Below are 16081 nucleotides of genomic sequence, written 5' to 3'. Positions count from 1 at the left end.
ATTTCATCACTCCTTCGTTCCGCTGTATCACAAAAGTTCACATTTGACATTTCTCGCTGCGTATTTTTTCCAGGCGCTATTTTTGTTGAAAACATCTGTAATCTTTAACTTTTTCCTGAAATATCGGAATTATTATCCGACAGAACGTGAAACCGGATTCTTCCTCCACAAAATCTGCACGACCTGCCGAGTTTTAAATATTTATCTGTTTTTATTCATTCTATTTCCGTGTCCCTTTTAAGGGGATTTGCTGTCTGTCCGAGATCATTCTCTGTCTCTGTAAAATGGTGTGCTATCAGACCCTCATCATTCTGTGTCTGTTTCAAAGGGATGTGCTGTCTGTCCCGGATTTCCAATTTGAAATTTCAAAACCTGCCTTTGGAGGTTAAGGAATATTAGTTTGTTTGTGTGTTTCAGACTGGGCTGGTTTTACGTCCCTCCCTCCCTGTCTATCACCTGTGGCTTCAATAACAGTCTCTGCGCCGCGTGGTCCTGAGCCCCACTGCACAATTGCCTTCAGGGATGATCGAAATCTCACTTTATTCTTTTAAAAGTGAACTTCTGTCATTCAAGGGTCATTCTGCATCTGGGTAAAAGGGATGTCCTTGCAAGCCCGGATCATTCTGTGTCTGTTTAAATGGGCTGGTTGTCAGTTCCGGTTCATAATCTTTCCCTTTAAACGGATTTTCTCATAAACCCGGGTCATCCTGTATTGTTTGAGAAGGAGTATGATTTCAGCTGCAATGACCGAATTGTTAAACTATAGTGTTCCAATTTACATTGGGGTTGCCTGCGCCGTTGCGCACCCAGATCGCAGTGCATCTGTTCATTCACTCGAAATATGCTCATCTTTTCCTAAATCCACTCCTTGATATTGCAGTTGCCCCGAATTTGCTCGCAATATATACAACAACACAATGAAGGGTGCTGGCAGCGGCCGCGTGGCCTAATGGATAATGCGTCTGACTTCGATTACAACCGCAAAGTTATCAGAAGATTGCAGGTTCGAGTCCTGCCGCGGTCAACTTAGCTCGCCAAGTGAAATTTTATATTCTTTGTTGTGATTCTGCCGAGAAATCAACCATCTCTTCCAGTCACTCACCTGAAGTGAAGGAAGGCTGTTTGCTTCAAGAATCTCATGGCAAGTTTTCATCATTGTCGATCTGCATGCACGGGCAGAGCAAGCTGTGAAGTGGACTTTCTTGCACATTATTTCTGTTTGGATACAAAAAGCAGGAGATTGAATGGCTGACGATGTCTTATAGCAGAGACGAGGTGGCTGAGAGGTTAAGGCGATGGACTGCTAATCCATTGTGCTCTGCACGCATGGGTTCGAGTCCCATTCTCGTCGTCGTTGGCTTGCAGCTTAACCACTTTTTGACATTCACATTTAACCTCATCGCCAAATTCCCCTTTTACTTTCAGGGATGCTGTACTTTCCTCATGTCACGTCTCAAATTAATAATATATTCGTCAAAAGGAGAACAGTTGCAGTACAATGGCGAGGGGCACTAATTAGATAGGTATCTGAGAGACAGCACATGAACGATGGGCCATAATATCATTTCTCACCACCGTCAGAATCTGAGAGCTGCGCTTTTCACTGTCGGCGGCTCGTTGGTCCACGGTTATGATTCTCCCTTCGGATTGATCACATTTGAAATGCGAGAGGTCACGGGCCAAATCCCGGACGAACCCCGTCATGTTTTACTCAAAGTTCCGCTTCTAACAGCCGCTCGACATGTGAGAAAACAGACGTATTTCACGTTAAAACGTGTGATTTTACGCCGATGTTCCCTTAGCATCCAAATCCCAGAGCAAAGTGAATCCCGCCAAACTGACTCAAGTTAAAATATCTCAAAGGTACTCGGCTCTGTGACTCGTTGGATAACCTAAAGCCTTGTTTGGTTCCGGCCGATACTTGATCAGTATATCTTCCTGTCTGTACGGATAAGTTCACCTCAATTGGGATAAGCATACATTCAGCGTCAATCTCCACCTCTGCCCTGAACATGTGTGCGTCCTGTGTCTCTAGAGCTGAAAAGATGAGAGAAGCTGCTTTTTGAATTCGTCCCTTGGCTGCCGAATTCAAAGCATACAGGAAATCAATCCGGGCTGGCAAAGCTGCCTGGTCTGATTAAAAGGCGGTGATACCCTATATTGTAGGCATGTTCTCGTCTTCTGGCCTCAACATTAGGTTCAACGTATCGGATGATAAGCACCGCTCCCATTGTCTGGTAATGGTTCTGCTATTCCCACTAACACTTCCTCTGGCCCATCCTTTGTTACGTTATTGCCCGATTACCACCCACTTTGCCTTTCTCCATTGTGCCATGTATTATTTCATCACTCCTTCGTTCCGCTGTATCACAAAAGTTCACATTTGACATTTCTCGCTGCGTATTTTTTCCAGGCGCTATTTTTGTTGAAAACATCTGTAATCTTTAACTTTTTCCTGAAATATCGGAATTATTATCCGACAGAACGTGAAACCGGATTCTTCCTCCACAAAATCTGCACGACCTGCCGAGTTTTAAATATTTATCTGTTTTTATTCATTCTATTTCCGTGTCCCTTTTAAGGGGATTTGCTGTCTGTCCGAGATCATTCTCTGTCTCTGTAAAATGGTGTGCTATCAGACCCTCATCATTCTGTGTCTGTTTCAAAGGGATGTGCTGTCTGTCCCGGATTTCCAATTTGAAATTTCAAAACCTGCCTTTGGAGGTTAAGGAATATTAGTTTGTTTGTGTGTTTCAGACTGGGCTGGTTTTACGTCCCTCCCTCCCTGTCTATCACCTGTGGCTTCAATAACAGTCTCTGCGCCGCGTGGTCCTGAGCCCCACTGCACAATTGCCTTCAGGGATGATCGAAATCTCACTTTATTCTTTTAAAAGTGAACTTCTGTCATTCAAGGGTCATTCTGCATCTGGGTAAAAGGGATGTCCTTGCAAGCCCGGATCATTCTGTGTCTGTTTAAATGGGCTGGTTGTCAGTTCCGGTTCATAATCTTTCCCTTTAAACGGATTTTCTCATAAACCCGGGTCATCCTGTATTGTTTGAGAAGGAGTATGATTTCAGCTGCAATGACCGAATTGTTAAACTATAGTGTTCCAATTTACATTGGGGTTGCCTGCGCCGTTGCGCACCCAGATCGCAGTGCATCTGTTCATTCACTCGAAATATGCTCATCTTTTCCTAAATCCACTCCTTGATATTGCAGTTGCCCCGAATTTGCTCGCAATATATACAACAACACAATGAAGGGTGCTGGCAGCGGCCGCGTGGCCTAATGGATAATGCGTCTGACTTCGATTACAACCGCAAAGTTATCAGAAGATTGCAGGTTCGAGTCCTGCCGCGGTCAACTTAGCTCGCCAAGTGAAATTTTATATTCTTTGTTGTGATTCTGCCGAGAAATCAACCATCTCTTCCAGTCACTCACCTGAAGTGAAGGAAGGCTGTTTGCTTCAAGAATCTCATGGCAAGTTTTCATCATTGTCGATCTGCATGCACGGGCAGAGCAAGCTGTGAAGTGGACTTTCTTGCACATTATTTCTGTTTGGATACAAAAAGCAGGAGATTGAATGGCTGACGATGTCTTATAGCAGAGACGAGGTGGCTGAGAGGTTAAGGCGATGGACTGCTAATCCATTGTGCTCTGCACGCATGGGTTCGAGTCCCATTCTCGTCGTCGTTGGCTTGCAGCTTAACCACTTTTTGACATTCACATTTAACCTCATCGCCAAATTCCCCTTTTACTTTCAGGGATGCTGTACTTTCCTCATGTCACGTCTCAAATTAATAATATATTCGTCAAAAGGAGAACAGTTGCAGTACAATGGCGAGGGGCACTAATTAGATAGGTATCTGAGAGACAGCACATGAACGATGGGCCATAATATCATTTCTCACCACCGTCAGAATCTGAGAGCTGCGCTTTTCACTGTCGGCGGCTCGTTGGTCCACGGTTATGATTCTCCCTTCGGATTGATCACATTTGAAATGCGAGAGGTCACGGGCCAAATCCCGGACGAACCCCGTCATGTTTTACTCAAAGTTCCGCTTCTAACAGCCGCTCGACATGTGAGAAAACAGACGTATTTCACGTTAAAACGTGTGATTTTACGCCGATGTTCCCTTAGCATCCAAATCCCAGAGCAAAGTGAATCCCGCCAAACTGACTCAAGTTAAAATATCTCAAAGGTACTCGGCTCTGTGACTCGTTGGATAACCTAAAGCCTTGTTTGGTTCCGGCCGATACTTGATCAGTATATCTTCCTGTCTGTACGCATAAGTTCACCTCAATTGGGATAAGCATACATTCAGCGTCAATCTCCACCTCTGCCCTGAACATGTGTGCGTCCTGTGTCTCTAGAGCTGAAAAGATGAGAGAAGCTGCTTTTTGAATTCGTCCCTTGGCTGCCGAATTCAAAGCATACAGGAAATCAATCCGGGCTGGCAAAGCTGCCTGGTCTGATTAAAAGGCGGTGATACCCTATATTGTAGGCATGTTCTCGTCTTCTGGCCTCAACATTAGGTTCAACGTATCGGATGATAAGCACCGCTCCCATTGTCTGGTAATGGTTCTGCTATTCCCACTAACACTTCCTCTGGCCCATCCTTTGTTACGTTATTGCCCGATTACCACCCACTTTGCCTTTCTCCATTGTGCCATGTATTATTTCATCACTCCTTCGTTCCGCTGTATCACAAAAGTTCACATTTGACATTTCTCGCTGCGTATTTTTTCCAGGCGCTATTTTTGTTGAAAACATCTGTAATCTTTAACTTTTTCCTGAAATATCGGAATTATTATCCGACAGAACGTGAAACCGGATTCTTCCTCCACAAAATCTGCACGACCTGCCGAGTTTTAAATATTTATCTGTTTTTATTCATTCTATTTCCGTGTCCCTTTTAAGGGGATTTGCTGTCTGTCCGAGATCATTCTCTGTCTCTGTAAAATGGTGTGCTATCAGACCCTCATCATTCTGTGTCTGTTTCAAAGGGATGTGCTGTCTGTCCCGGATTTCCAATTTGAAATTTCAAAACCTGCCTTTGGAGGTTAAGGAATATTAGTTTGTTTGTGTGTTTCAGACTGGGCTGGTTTTACGTCCCTCCCTCCCTGTCTATCACCTGTGGCTTCAATAACAGTCTCTGCGCCGCGTGGTCCTGAGCCCCACTGCACAATTGCCTTCAGGGATGATCGAAATCTCACTTTATTCTTTTAAAAGTGAACTTCTGTCATTCAAGGGTCATTCTGCATCTGGGTAAAAGGGATGTCCTTGCAAGCCCGGATCATTCTGTGTCTGTTTAAATGGGCTGGTTGTCAGTTCCGGTTCATAATCTTTCCCTTTAAACGGATTTTCTCATAAACCCGGGTCATCCTGTATTGTTTGAGAAGGAGTATGATTTCAGCTGCAATGACCGAATTGTTAAACTATAGTGTTCCAATTTACATTGGGGTTGCCTGCGCCGTTGCGCACCCAGATCGCAGTGCATCTGTTCATTCACTCGAAATATGCTCATCTTTTCCTAAATCCACTCCTTGATATTGCAGTTGCCCCGAATTTGCTCGCAATATATACAACAACACAATGAAGGATGCTGGCAGCGGCCGCGTGGCCTAATGGATAAGGCGTCTGACTTCGATTACAACCGCAAAGTTATCAGAAGATTGCAGGTTCGAGTCCTGCCGCGGTCAACTTAGCTCGCTAAGTGAAATTTTATATTCTTTGTTGTGATTCTGCCGAGAAATCAACCATCTCTTCCAGTCACTCACCTGAAGTGAAGGAAGGCTGTTTGCTTCAAGAATCTCATGGCAAGTTTTCATCATTGTCGATCTGCATGCACGGGCAGAGCAAGCTGTGAAGTGGACTTTCTTGCACATTATTTCTGTTTGGATACAAAAAGCAGGAGATTGAATGGCTGACGATGTCTTATAGCAGAGACGAGGTGGCTGAGAGGTTAAGGCGATGGACTGCTAATCCATTGTGCTCTGCACGCATGGGTTCGAGTCCCATTCTCGTCGTCGTTGGCTTGCAGCTTAACCACTTTTTGACATTCACATTTAACCTCATCGCCAAATTCCCCTTTTACTTACAGGGATGCTGTACTTTCCTCATGTCACGTCTCAAATTAATAATATATTCGTCAAAAGGAGAACAGTTGCAGTACAATGGCGAGGGGCACTAATTAGATAGGTATCTGAGAGACAGCACATGAACGATGGGCCATAATATCATTTCTCACCACCGTCAGAATCTGAGAGCTGCGCTTTTCACTGTCGGCGGCTGGTTGGTCCACGGTTATGATTCTCCCTTCGGATTGATCACATTTGAAATGCGAGAGGTCACGGGCCAAATCCCGGACGAACCCCGCCATGTTTTACTCAAAGTTCCGCTTCTAACAGCCGCTCGACATGTGAGAAAACAGACGTATTTCACGTTAAAACGTGTGATTTTACGCCGATGTTCCCTTAGCATCCAAATCCCAGAGCAAAGTGAATCCCGCCAAAATGACTAAAGTTAAAATATCTCAAAGGTACTCGGCTCTGTGACTCGTTGGATAACCTAAAGCCTTGTTTGGTTCCGGCCGATACTTGATCAGTATATCTTCCTGTCTGTACGGATAAGTTCACCTCAATTGGGATAAGCATACATTCAGCGTCAATCTCCACCTCTGCCCTGAACATGTGTGCGTCCTGTGTCTCTAGAGCTGAAAAGATGAGAGAAGCTGCTTTTTGAATTCGTCCCTTGGCTGCCGAATTCAAAGCATACAGGAAATCAATCCGGGCTGGCAAAGCTGCCTGGTCTGATTAAAAGGCGGTGATACCCTATATTGTAGGCATGTTCTCGTCTTCTGGCCTCAACATTAGGTTCAACGTATCGGATGATAAGCACCGCTCCCATTGTCTGGTAATGGTTCTGCTATTCCCACTAACACTTCCTCTGGCCCATCCTTTGTTACGTTATTGCCCGATTACCACCCACTTTGCCTTTCTCCATTGTGCCATGTATTATTTCATCACTCCTTCGTTCCGCTGTATCACAAAAGTTCCCATTTGACATTTCTCGCTGCGTATTTTTTCCAGGCGCTATTTTTGTTGAAAACATCTGTAATCTTTAACTTTTTCCTGAAATATCGGAATTATTATCCGACAGAACGTGAAACCGGATTCTTCCTCCACAAAATCTGCACGACCTGCCGAGTTTTAAATATTTATCTGTTTTTATTCATTCTATTTCCGTGTCCCTTTTAAGGGGATTTGCTGTCTACCGAGATCATTCTCTGTCTCTGTAAAATGCTGTGCTATCAGACCCTCATCATTCTGTGTCTGTTTCAAAGGGATGTGCTGTCTGTCCCGGATTTCCAATTTGAAATTTCAAAACCTGCCTTTGGAGGTTAAGGAATATTAGTTTGTTTGTGTGTTTCAGACTGGGCTGGTTTTACGTCCCTCCCTCCCTGTCTATCACCTGTGGCTTCAATAACGGTCTCTGCGCCGCGTGGTCCTGAGCCCCACTGCACAATTGCCTTCAGGGATGATCGAAATCTCACTTTATTCTTTTAAAAGTGAACTTCTGTCAGTCAAGGGTCATTCTGCATCTGGGTAAAAGAGATGTCCTTGCAATCCCGGATCATTCTGTGTCTGTTTAAATGGGCTGGTTGTCAGTTCCGGTTCATAATCTTTCCCTTTAAACGGATTTTCTCATAAACCCGGGTCATCCTGTATTGTTTGAGAAGGAGTATGATTTCAGCTGCAATGACCGAATTGTTAAACTATAGTGTTCCAATTTACATTGGGGTTGCCTGCGCCGGTGCGCACCCAGATCGCAGTGCATCTGTTCATTCACTCGAAATATGCTCATCTTTTCCTAAATCCACTCCTTGATATTGCAGTTGCCCCGAATTTGCTCGCAATATATACAACAACACAATGAAGGGTGCTGGCAGCGGCCGCGTGGCCTAATGGATAAGGCGTCTGACTTCGATTACAACCGCAAAGTTATCAGAAGATTGCAGGTTCGAGTCCTGCCGCGGTCAACTTAGCTCGCAAAGTGAAATTTTATATTCTTTGTTGTGATTCTGCCGAGAAATCAACCATCTCTTCCAGTCACTCACCTGAAGTGAAGGAAGGCTGTTTGCTTTAAGAATCTCATGGCAAGTTTTCATCATTGTCGATCTGCATGCACGGGCAGAGCAAGCTGTGAAGTGGACTTTCTTGCACATTATTTCTGTTTGGATACAAAAAGCAGGAGATTGAATGGCTGACGATGTCTTATAGCAGAGACGAGGTGGCTGAGAGGTTAAGGCGATGGACTGCTAATCCATTGTGCTCTGCACGCATGGGGTCGAGTCCCATTCTCGTCGTCGTTGGCTTGCAGCTTAACTACTTTTTGACATTCACATTTAACCTCATCGCCAAATTCCCCTTTTACTTCCAGGGATGCTGTACTTTCCTCATGTCACGTCTCAAATTAATAATATATTCGTCAAAAGGAGAACAGTTGCAGTACAATGGCGAGGGGCACTAATTAGATAGGTATCTGAGAGACAGCACATGAACGATGGGCCATAATATCATTTCTCACCACCGTCAGAATCTGAGAGCTGCGCTTTTCACTGTCGGCGGCTCGTTGGTCCACGGTTATGATTCTCCCTTCGGATTGATCACATTTGAAATGCGAGAGGTCACGGGCCAAATCCCGGACGAACCCCGTCATGTTTTACTCAAAGTTCCGCTTCTAACAGCCGCTCGACATGTGAGAAAACAGACGTATTTCACGTTAAAACGTGTGATTTTACGCCGATGTTCCCTGAGCATCCAAATCCCAGAGCAAAGTGAATCCCGCCAAACTGACTAAAGTTAAAATATCTCAAAGGTACTCGGCTCTGTGACTCGTTGGATAACCTAAAGCCTTGTTTGGTTCCGGCCGATACTTGATCAGTATATCTTCCTGTCTGTACGGATAAGTTCACCTCAATTGGGATAAGCATACATTCAGCGTCAATCTCCACCTCTGCCCTGAACATGTGTGCGTCCTGTGTCTCTAGAGCTGAAAAGATGAGAGAAGCTGCTTTTTGAATTCGTCCCTTGGCTGCCGAATTCAAAGCATACAGGAAATCAATCCGGGCTGGCAAAGCTGCCTGGTCTGATTAAAAGGCGGTGATACCCTATATTGTCGGCATGTTCTCGTCTTCTGGCCTCAACATTAGGTTCAACGTATCGGATGATAAGCACCGCTCCCATTGTCTGGTAATGGTTCTGCTATTCCCACTAACACTTCCTCTGGCCCATCCTTTGTTACGTTATTGCCCGATTACCACCCACTTTGCCTTGCTCCATTGTGCCATGTATTATTTCATCACTCCTTCGTTCCGCTGTATCACAAAAGTTCCCATTTGACATTTCTCGCTGCGTATTTTTTCCAGGCGCTATTTTTGTTGAAAACATCTGTAATCTTTAACTTTTTCCTGAAATATCGGAATTATAATCCGACAGAACGTGAAACCGGATTCTTCCTCCACAAAATCTGCACGACCTGCCGAGTTTTACATATTTATCTGTTTTTATTCATTCTATTTCCGTGTCCCTTTTAAGGGGATTTGCTGTCTGTCCGAGATAATTCTCTGTCTCTGTAAAATGGTGTGCTATCAGACCCTCATCATTCTGTGTCTGTTTCAAAGGGATGTGCTGTCTGTCCCGGATTTCCAATTTGAAATTTCAAAACCTGCCTTTGGAGGTTAAGGAATATTAGTTTGTTTGTGTGTTTCAGACTGGGCTGGTTTTACGTCCCTCCCTCCCTGTCTATCACCTGTGGCTTCAACAACAGTCTCTGCGCCGCGTGGTCCTGAGCCCCACTGCACAATTGCCTTCAGGGATGATCGAAATCTCACTTTATTCTTTTAAAAGTGAACTGCTGTCAGTCAAGGGTCATTCTGCATCTGGGTAAAAGGGATGTCCTTGCAATCCCGGATCATTCTGTGTCTGTTTAAATGGGCTGGTTGTCAGTTCCGGTTCATAATCTTTCCCTTTAAAACGGATTTTCTCATAAACCCGGCTCATCCTGTATTGTTTGAGAAGGAGTATGATTTCAGCTGCAATGACCGAATTGTTAAACTATAGTGTTCCAATTTACATTGGGGTTGCCTGCGCCGGTGCGCACCCAGATCGCAGTGCATCTGTTCATTCACTCGAAATATGCTCATCTTTTCCTAAATCCACTCCTTGATATTGCAGTTGCCCCGAATTTTCTCGCAATATATACAACAACACAATGAATGGTGCTGGCAGCGGCCGCGTGGCCTAATGGATAAGGCGTCTGACTTCGATTACAGCCGCAAAGTTATCAGAAGATTGCAGGTTCGAGTCCTGCCGCGGTCAACATAGCTCGCTACGTGAAATTTTATATTCTTTGTTGTGATTCTGCCGAGAAACCAACCATCTCTTCCAGTCACTCACCTGAAGTGAAGGAAGGCTGTTTGCTTTAAGAATCTCATGGCAAGTTTTCATCATTGTCGATCTGCATGCACGGGCAGAGCAAGCTGTGAAGTGGACTTTCTTGCACCTTATTTCTGTTTGGATACAAAAAGCAGGAGATTGAATGGCTGACGATGTCTTATAGCAGAGACGAGGTGGCTGAGAGGTTAAGGCGATGGACTGCTAATCCATTGTGCTCTGCACGCATGGGTTCGAGTCCCATTCTCGTCGTCGTTGGCTTGCAGCTTAACCACTTTTTGACATTCACATTTAACCTCATCGCCAAATTCCTCTTTTACTTACAGGGATGCTGTACTTTCCTCATGTCATGTCTCAAATTAATAATATATTCGTCAAAAGGAGAACAGTTGCAGTACAATGGCGAGGGCACTAATTAGATAGGTATCTGAGAGACAGCACATGCACGTTGGGCCATAATATCATTTCACACCACCGTCAGAATCTGAGAGCTGCCCTTTTCACTGTCGGCGGCTCGTTGGTCCACGGTTATGATTCTCCCTTCGGAATGAACACATTTGAAATGCGAGAGGTCACGGGCCAAATCCCGGACGAGCCCCGCCATGTTTTATTCAAAGTTCCGCTTCTGACAGCCGCTCGACATCTGAGAACACAGACGTATTTCACGTTAAAACGTGTGATTTTACGCCGATGTTCCCTTAGCATCCAAATCGCAGAGCAAAGTGAAACCCGCCAAACTGATTAAAGTTAAAATATCTCAGAGGTACTCGGCTCTGTGACTCGTTGGATAACCTAAAGCCTTGTTTGGTTCCGGCCGATACTTGATCAGTATATCTTCCTGTCTGTACGCATAAGTTCACCTCAATTGGGATAAGCATACATTCAGCGTCAATCTCCACCTCTGCCCTGAATATGAGTGCTTCCTGTTTCTCTAGAGCTGAAAAGATGAGAGAAGCTTCCTTTTGAATTCGTCCCTTGGCTGCCGCGTTCAAAGCGGACAGGAAATCAATCCGGGCTGGCAAAGCTGCCTGGTCTGATAAAAAGTCGGTCATAACCTGTATTGTAGTCATGTTCTCGTCTTCTGGCCTCAACATTAGGTTCAACGTATCGGATGATAAACACCGCTCCCATTGTCTGGTAATGGTTCTGCTGTTCCCACTAACACCTCCTCTGGACCATACTTTGTTACGTTATTGCCCGATTACCACCCACTTTGTCTTTCTCCATTGTGCCATATATTATTTAATCACTCCTGCGTTCCGCTGTATCACAGAAGTTCCCATTTGACGTTTCTCGCTGCGTATTTTTTCCAGACGCTATTTTTGTTGAAAACATCTGTAATCTTTAACTTTTTCCTGAAATATCGGAATTATTATCCGACAGAACGTGAAACCGGATTCTTCCTCCACAAAATCTGCACGACCAGCCGAGTTTTACATATCTATCTGTTTTTATTCTTTCTATTTCCGTGTCCCTTATAAGGGGATTTGCTGTCTGTCCGAGATCATTCTCTGTCTCTTTGAAATGGGGCGCTATCACACCCTCATCATTCTGTGTCTGTTTAAAATGGATGTGCTGTCTGTCCCGGATTTCCAATTTCAAATTTCAAAACCTGCCTTTGGAGGTTAAGGAATTTTAGTTTGTTTGTGTGTTTCAGACTGGGCTGGTTTTACATCCCTCCCTCCCTCCTTGTCTATCACCTGTGGCTTCAATAACAGTCTCTGCGCCGCGTGGTCCTGAGCCCCACTGCACAATTGCCTTCAGGGATGATCGAAATCTCACTTTATTCTTTTAAAAGGGAACTGCTGTCAGTCAAGGGTAATTCTGCATTTGGGTAAAAGGGATGTCCTTGCAAACCCGGATCATTCTATGCCTGTTTAAATGGGCTGGTTCTCAGTTCCGGTTCATAATCTTTCCCTTTGAAACGGATTTTCTCATAATCACGGGTCATCCTGTATTGTTTGAGAAGGAGTATGATTTCAGCTGCAATGACCGAATTGTTAAACTATAGTGTTCCAATTTATATTTGGGTTGCCTGCGCCGGTGCGCACCCAGATCGCAGTGCATCTGTTCATTCACTCGAAATATGCTCATCTTTTCCGAAATCCACTCCTTGATATTGCAGTTGCCCCGAATTTGCTCGCAATATATACAACAACACCATGAATGTTGCTGGCAGCGGCCGCGTGGCCTAATGGATAAGGCTTCTGACTTCGATTACAACCGCGAAGTTATCAGACGATTGCAGTTTCGAGTCCTGCCGCAGTCAACTTAGCTCGCTACGAGAAATTTTATATTCTTTGTTGTGATTCTGCTGAGAAACCAACCATCTCTTCCAGTCACTCACCTGAAGTGAAGGAAGGCTGTTTGCTCAAAGAATCTCATGGCAAGTTTTCATCATTGTCGATCTGCATGCACGGGCAGAGCAAGCTGTGAAGTGGACTTTCTTACACATTATTTCTGTTTGGAAATAAAAAGCAGGAGATTGAATGGCTGACGATGTTTTATAGCAGAGACGAGGTGGCCGAGAGGTTAAGGCGATGGACTGCTAATCCATTATGCTCTGCACGCATGGGTTCGAATCCCATTCTCGTCGTCGTTGGCTTGCAGCTTAACCACTTTTTGACATTTACATTTAACCTCATCGCAAAATTCCCCTTTTACTTACAGGGATGCAGTCCTTTCCTCATGTCATGTCTCAAATTAATAATATATTCGTCAAAAGGAGAACAGTTGCAGTACAATGGCGAGGGGCACTAATTAGATAGGTATCTGAGAGACAGCACATGCACGATGGGCCATAATATCATTTCTCACCACCGTCAGAATCTGAGAGCTGCGCTTTTCACTGTCGGCGGCTCGTTGGTCCACGGTTATGATTCTCCCTTCGGAATGATCACATTTGAAATGCGAGAGCTCACGGGCCAAATCCCGGACGAGCCCCGCCATGTTTTACTCAAAGTTCCGCTTCAAACAGCCGCTCGACATGTGAGAAAACAGAGGTATTTCACGTTAAAACGTGTGATTTTACGCCGATGTTCCCTTAGCATCCAAATCCCAGAGCAAAGTGAAACCCGCCAAACTGAGTAAAGTTAAAATGTCTCAGAGGTACTCGGCTCTGTGACTCGTTGGATAACCTAAAGCCTTGTTTGGTTCCGGCCGATACTTGATCAGTATATCTTCCTGTCTGTACGCATAAGTTCACCTCAATTGGGATAAGCATACATTCAGCGTCAATCTCCTCCTCTGCCCTGAACATGTGTGCGTCCTGTTTCTCTAAACCTGAAAAGATGAGAGAAGCTGCCTTTTGAATTCGTCCCTTGGCTGCCGAATTCAAAGCGGACAGGATATCAATCCTGGCTGGCAAAGCTGCCTGGTCTGATTAAAAGGCGGTGACAGCCTATATTGTAAGCATGTTCTCGTCTTCTGGCCTCAACATTAGGTTCAACGTATCGGATGATAAGCACCGCTCCTATTGTCTGGTAATGGTTCTGCTATTCCCACTAACACCTCCTTGGACCATCCTTTGTTACGTTATTGCCCGATTACCACCAACTTTGTTTTTCTCCATTGTGCCATGTATTATTTAATCACTCCTGCGTTCCGCTGTATCACAGACGTTCCCATTTGACATTTCTCGCTGCGTATTGTTTCCAGGCGCTATTTTTGTTGAAAACATCAGTAATCTTTAACTTTTTCCTGAAATATCGGAATGATTATCCGACAGAACGTGAAACCGGATTCTTCCTCCACAAAATCTGCACGACCTGCCGAGTTTTACATATTTATCTGTTTTTATTCATTCTATTTCCGTGTCCCTTTTAAGGGGATTTGCTGTCTGTCCGAGATCATTCTCTGTCTCTTTAAAATGGTCTGCTATCAGACCCTCATCATTCTGTGTCTGTTTCAAAGGGATGTGCTGTCTGTCCCGGATTTCCAATTTCAAATTTCAAAACCTGCCTTGGAGGTTAAGGCATATTAGTTTGTTTGTGTGTTTCAGACTGGGCTGGTTTTACGTCCCTCCCTCCCTCCTTGTCTATCACCTGTGGCTTCAATAACAGTCTCTGCGCCGCGTGGTCCTGAGCCCCACTGCACAATCGCCTTCAGGGATGATCGAAATCTCACTTTATTCTTTTAAAAGGGAACTGCTGTCAGTCAAGGGTCATTCTGCATCTGGGTAAAAGGGATGTCCTTGCAATCCCGGATCATTCTGTGTCTGTTTAAATGGGCTGGTTGTCAGTTCCGGTTCATTCTCTTTCCCTTTAAAACGGATTTTCTCATAAACCCGGGTCATCCTGTATTGTTTGAGAAGGAGTATGATTTCAGCTGCAATGACCGAATTGTTAAACTATAGTGTTCCAATTTACATTGGGGTTGCCTGCGCTGGTGCGCACCCAGATCGCAGTGCATCTGTTCATCCACTCGAAATATGCTCATCTTTTCCTAAATCCACTCCTTGATATTGCAGTTGCCCCGAATTTGCTCGCAATATACACAACAACACAACGAATGCTGCTGGCAGCGGCCGCGAGGCTTAATGGATAAGGCGTCTGACTTCGTTTATAACCGCAAAGTTATCAGAAGATCGCAGGTTCGAGTCCTGCCGCGGTCAACTTAGCTCGCTACGCGAAATTTTATATTCTTTGTTGTGATTCTGCCGAGAAACCAACCATCTCTTCCAGTCACTCACCTGAAGTGAAGGAAGGCTGTTTGCTTTCAGAATCAAATGGCAAGTTTTCATCATTGTCGATCTGCATGCACGGGCAGAGCAAGCTGTGAAGTGGACTTTCTTGCACATTATTTCTGTTTGGATACAAAAAGCAGGAGATTGAATGGCTGACGATGTCCTATAGCAGAGACGAGCTGGCCGAGAGGTTAAGGCGATTGTCTGCTAATCCATTGTGCTCTGCACGCCTGGGTTCGAATCCCATTCTCGTCGTCGTTGGCTTGCAGCTTGACCACTTTTTGACTTTCACCTCATCGCCAAATTCCCCTTTTACTTACAGGGATGCTGTCCTTTCCTCATGTCATGTCTCAAATTAATAATATATTCGTTATAAGGAGAACAGTTGCAGTACAATGACGAGGGGCACTAATTAGATAGGTATCTGAGAGACAGCACATGCACGATGGGCCATAATATTATTTCTCACCAACGTCAGAATCTGAGAGCTGCGCTTTTCACTGTCGGCGGCTCGTTGGTCCACGGTTATGATTCTCCCTTCGGATTGATCACATTTGAAATGCGAGAGGTCACGGGCCAAATCCCGGTCGAGCCCCGCCATGTTTTACTCAAAGTTCCGCTTCTAACAGCCGCTCGACATGTGAGAAAACAGACGTATTTCACGTTAAAACGTGTGATTTTACGCCGATGTTCCCTTCGCATCCAAATCCCACAGCAAAGTGAAACCCGCCAAACTGAGTAAAGTTAAAATATCTCAGAGGTACTCGGCTCTGTGACTCGTTGGATAACCTAAAGACTTGTTTTGTTCCGGCCGATACTTGATCAGTATATCTTCCTGTCTGTACGCATAAGTTCACCTCAATTGGGATAAACATACATTCAGCGTCAATCTCCACCTCTGCCCTGAATATGTGTGCGTCCTATTTCTCTAGAGCTGA

At 44.8% G+C, this 16081-nt stretch overlaps 12 non-coding genes across 12 annotated transcripts; all 12 read left to right on the top strand.

Moving 5' to 3' along the window:
- Positions 1 to 935: 935 nt before the first annotated feature.
- Positions 936 to 1024, top strand: trnar-ucg (transfer RNA arginine (anticodon UCG)). The gene is given in 2 exon segments: positions 936 to 972; positions 989 to 1024. It is a non-coding gene; the product is annotated as a tRNA-Arg (tRNA).
- A 245-nt stretch (positions 1025 to 1269) lies between these two features.
- trnas-gcu (transfer RNA serine (anticodon GCU)) lies at positions 1270 to 1351 on the top strand. Its single transcript has one exon. It is a non-coding gene; the product is annotated as a tRNA-Ser (tRNA).
- A 1924-nt stretch (positions 1352 to 3275) lies between these two features.
- On the top strand, positions 3276 to 3364 carry trnar-ucg (transfer RNA arginine (anticodon UCG)). The gene is given in 2 exon segments: positions 3276 to 3312; positions 3329 to 3364. It is a non-coding gene; the product is annotated as a tRNA-Arg (tRNA).
- A 245-nt stretch (positions 3365 to 3609) lies between these two features.
- On the top strand, positions 3610 to 3691 carry trnas-gcu (transfer RNA serine (anticodon GCU)). Its single transcript has one exon. It is a non-coding gene; the product is annotated as a tRNA-Ser (tRNA).
- Positions 3692 to 5615: 1924 nt separating this feature from the next.
- trnar-ucg (transfer RNA arginine (anticodon UCG)) lies at positions 5616 to 5704 on the top strand. Its single transcript is given in 2 exon segments — positions 5616 to 5652; positions 5669 to 5704. It is a non-coding gene; the product is annotated as a tRNA-Arg (tRNA).
- Positions 5705 to 5949: 245 nt separating this feature from the next.
- On the top strand, positions 5950 to 6031 carry trnas-gcu (transfer RNA serine (anticodon GCU)). The gene has a single exon. It is a non-coding gene; the product is annotated as a tRNA-Ser (tRNA).
- Positions 6032 to 7954: 1923 nt separating this feature from the next.
- On the top strand, positions 7955 to 8043 carry trnar-ucg (transfer RNA arginine (anticodon UCG)). Its single transcript is given in 2 exon segments — positions 7955 to 7991; positions 8008 to 8043. It is a non-coding gene; the product is annotated as a tRNA-Arg (tRNA).
- Positions 8044 to 8288: 245 nt separating this feature from the next.
- On the top strand, positions 8289 to 8370 carry trnas-gcu (transfer RNA serine (anticodon GCU)). The gene has a single exon. It is a non-coding gene; the product is annotated as a tRNA-Ser (tRNA).
- A 1925-nt stretch (positions 8371 to 10295) lies between these two features.
- Positions 10296 to 10384, top strand: trnar-ucg (transfer RNA arginine (anticodon UCG)). The gene is given in 2 exon segments: positions 10296 to 10332; positions 10349 to 10384. It is a non-coding gene; the product is annotated as a tRNA-Arg (tRNA).
- A 245-nt stretch (positions 10385 to 10629) lies between these two features.
- Positions 10630 to 10711, top strand: trnas-gcu (transfer RNA serine (anticodon GCU)). The gene has a single exon. It is a non-coding gene; the product is annotated as a tRNA-Ser (tRNA).
- Positions 10712 to 12973: 2262 nt separating this feature from the next.
- On the top strand, positions 12974 to 13055 carry trnas-gcu (transfer RNA serine (anticodon GCU)). The gene has a single exon. It is a non-coding gene; the product is annotated as a tRNA-Ser (tRNA).
- Positions 13056 to 15316: 2261 nt separating this feature from the next.
- On the top strand, positions 15317 to 15398 carry trnas-gcu (transfer RNA serine (anticodon GCU)). The gene has a single exon. It is a non-coding gene; the product is annotated as a tRNA-Ser (tRNA).
- The last annotated feature ends 683 nt before the right edge of the window (positions 15399 to 16081 follow it).

This window comes from Pristiophorus japonicus, unplaced genomic scaffold (assembly GCF_044704955.1).
Source record: "Pristiophorus japonicus isolate sPriJap1 unplaced genomic scaffold, sPriJap1.hap1 HAP1_SCAFFOLD_33, whole genome shotgun sequence".
Taxonomy (NCBI): Eukaryota; Metazoa; Chordata; class Chondrichthyes; family Pristiophoridae; genus Pristiophorus; species Pristiophorus japonicus.
Note: the sequence above shows the minus strand (reverse complement) of the source record. Positions and strands in the feature narration are given on the sequence as shown.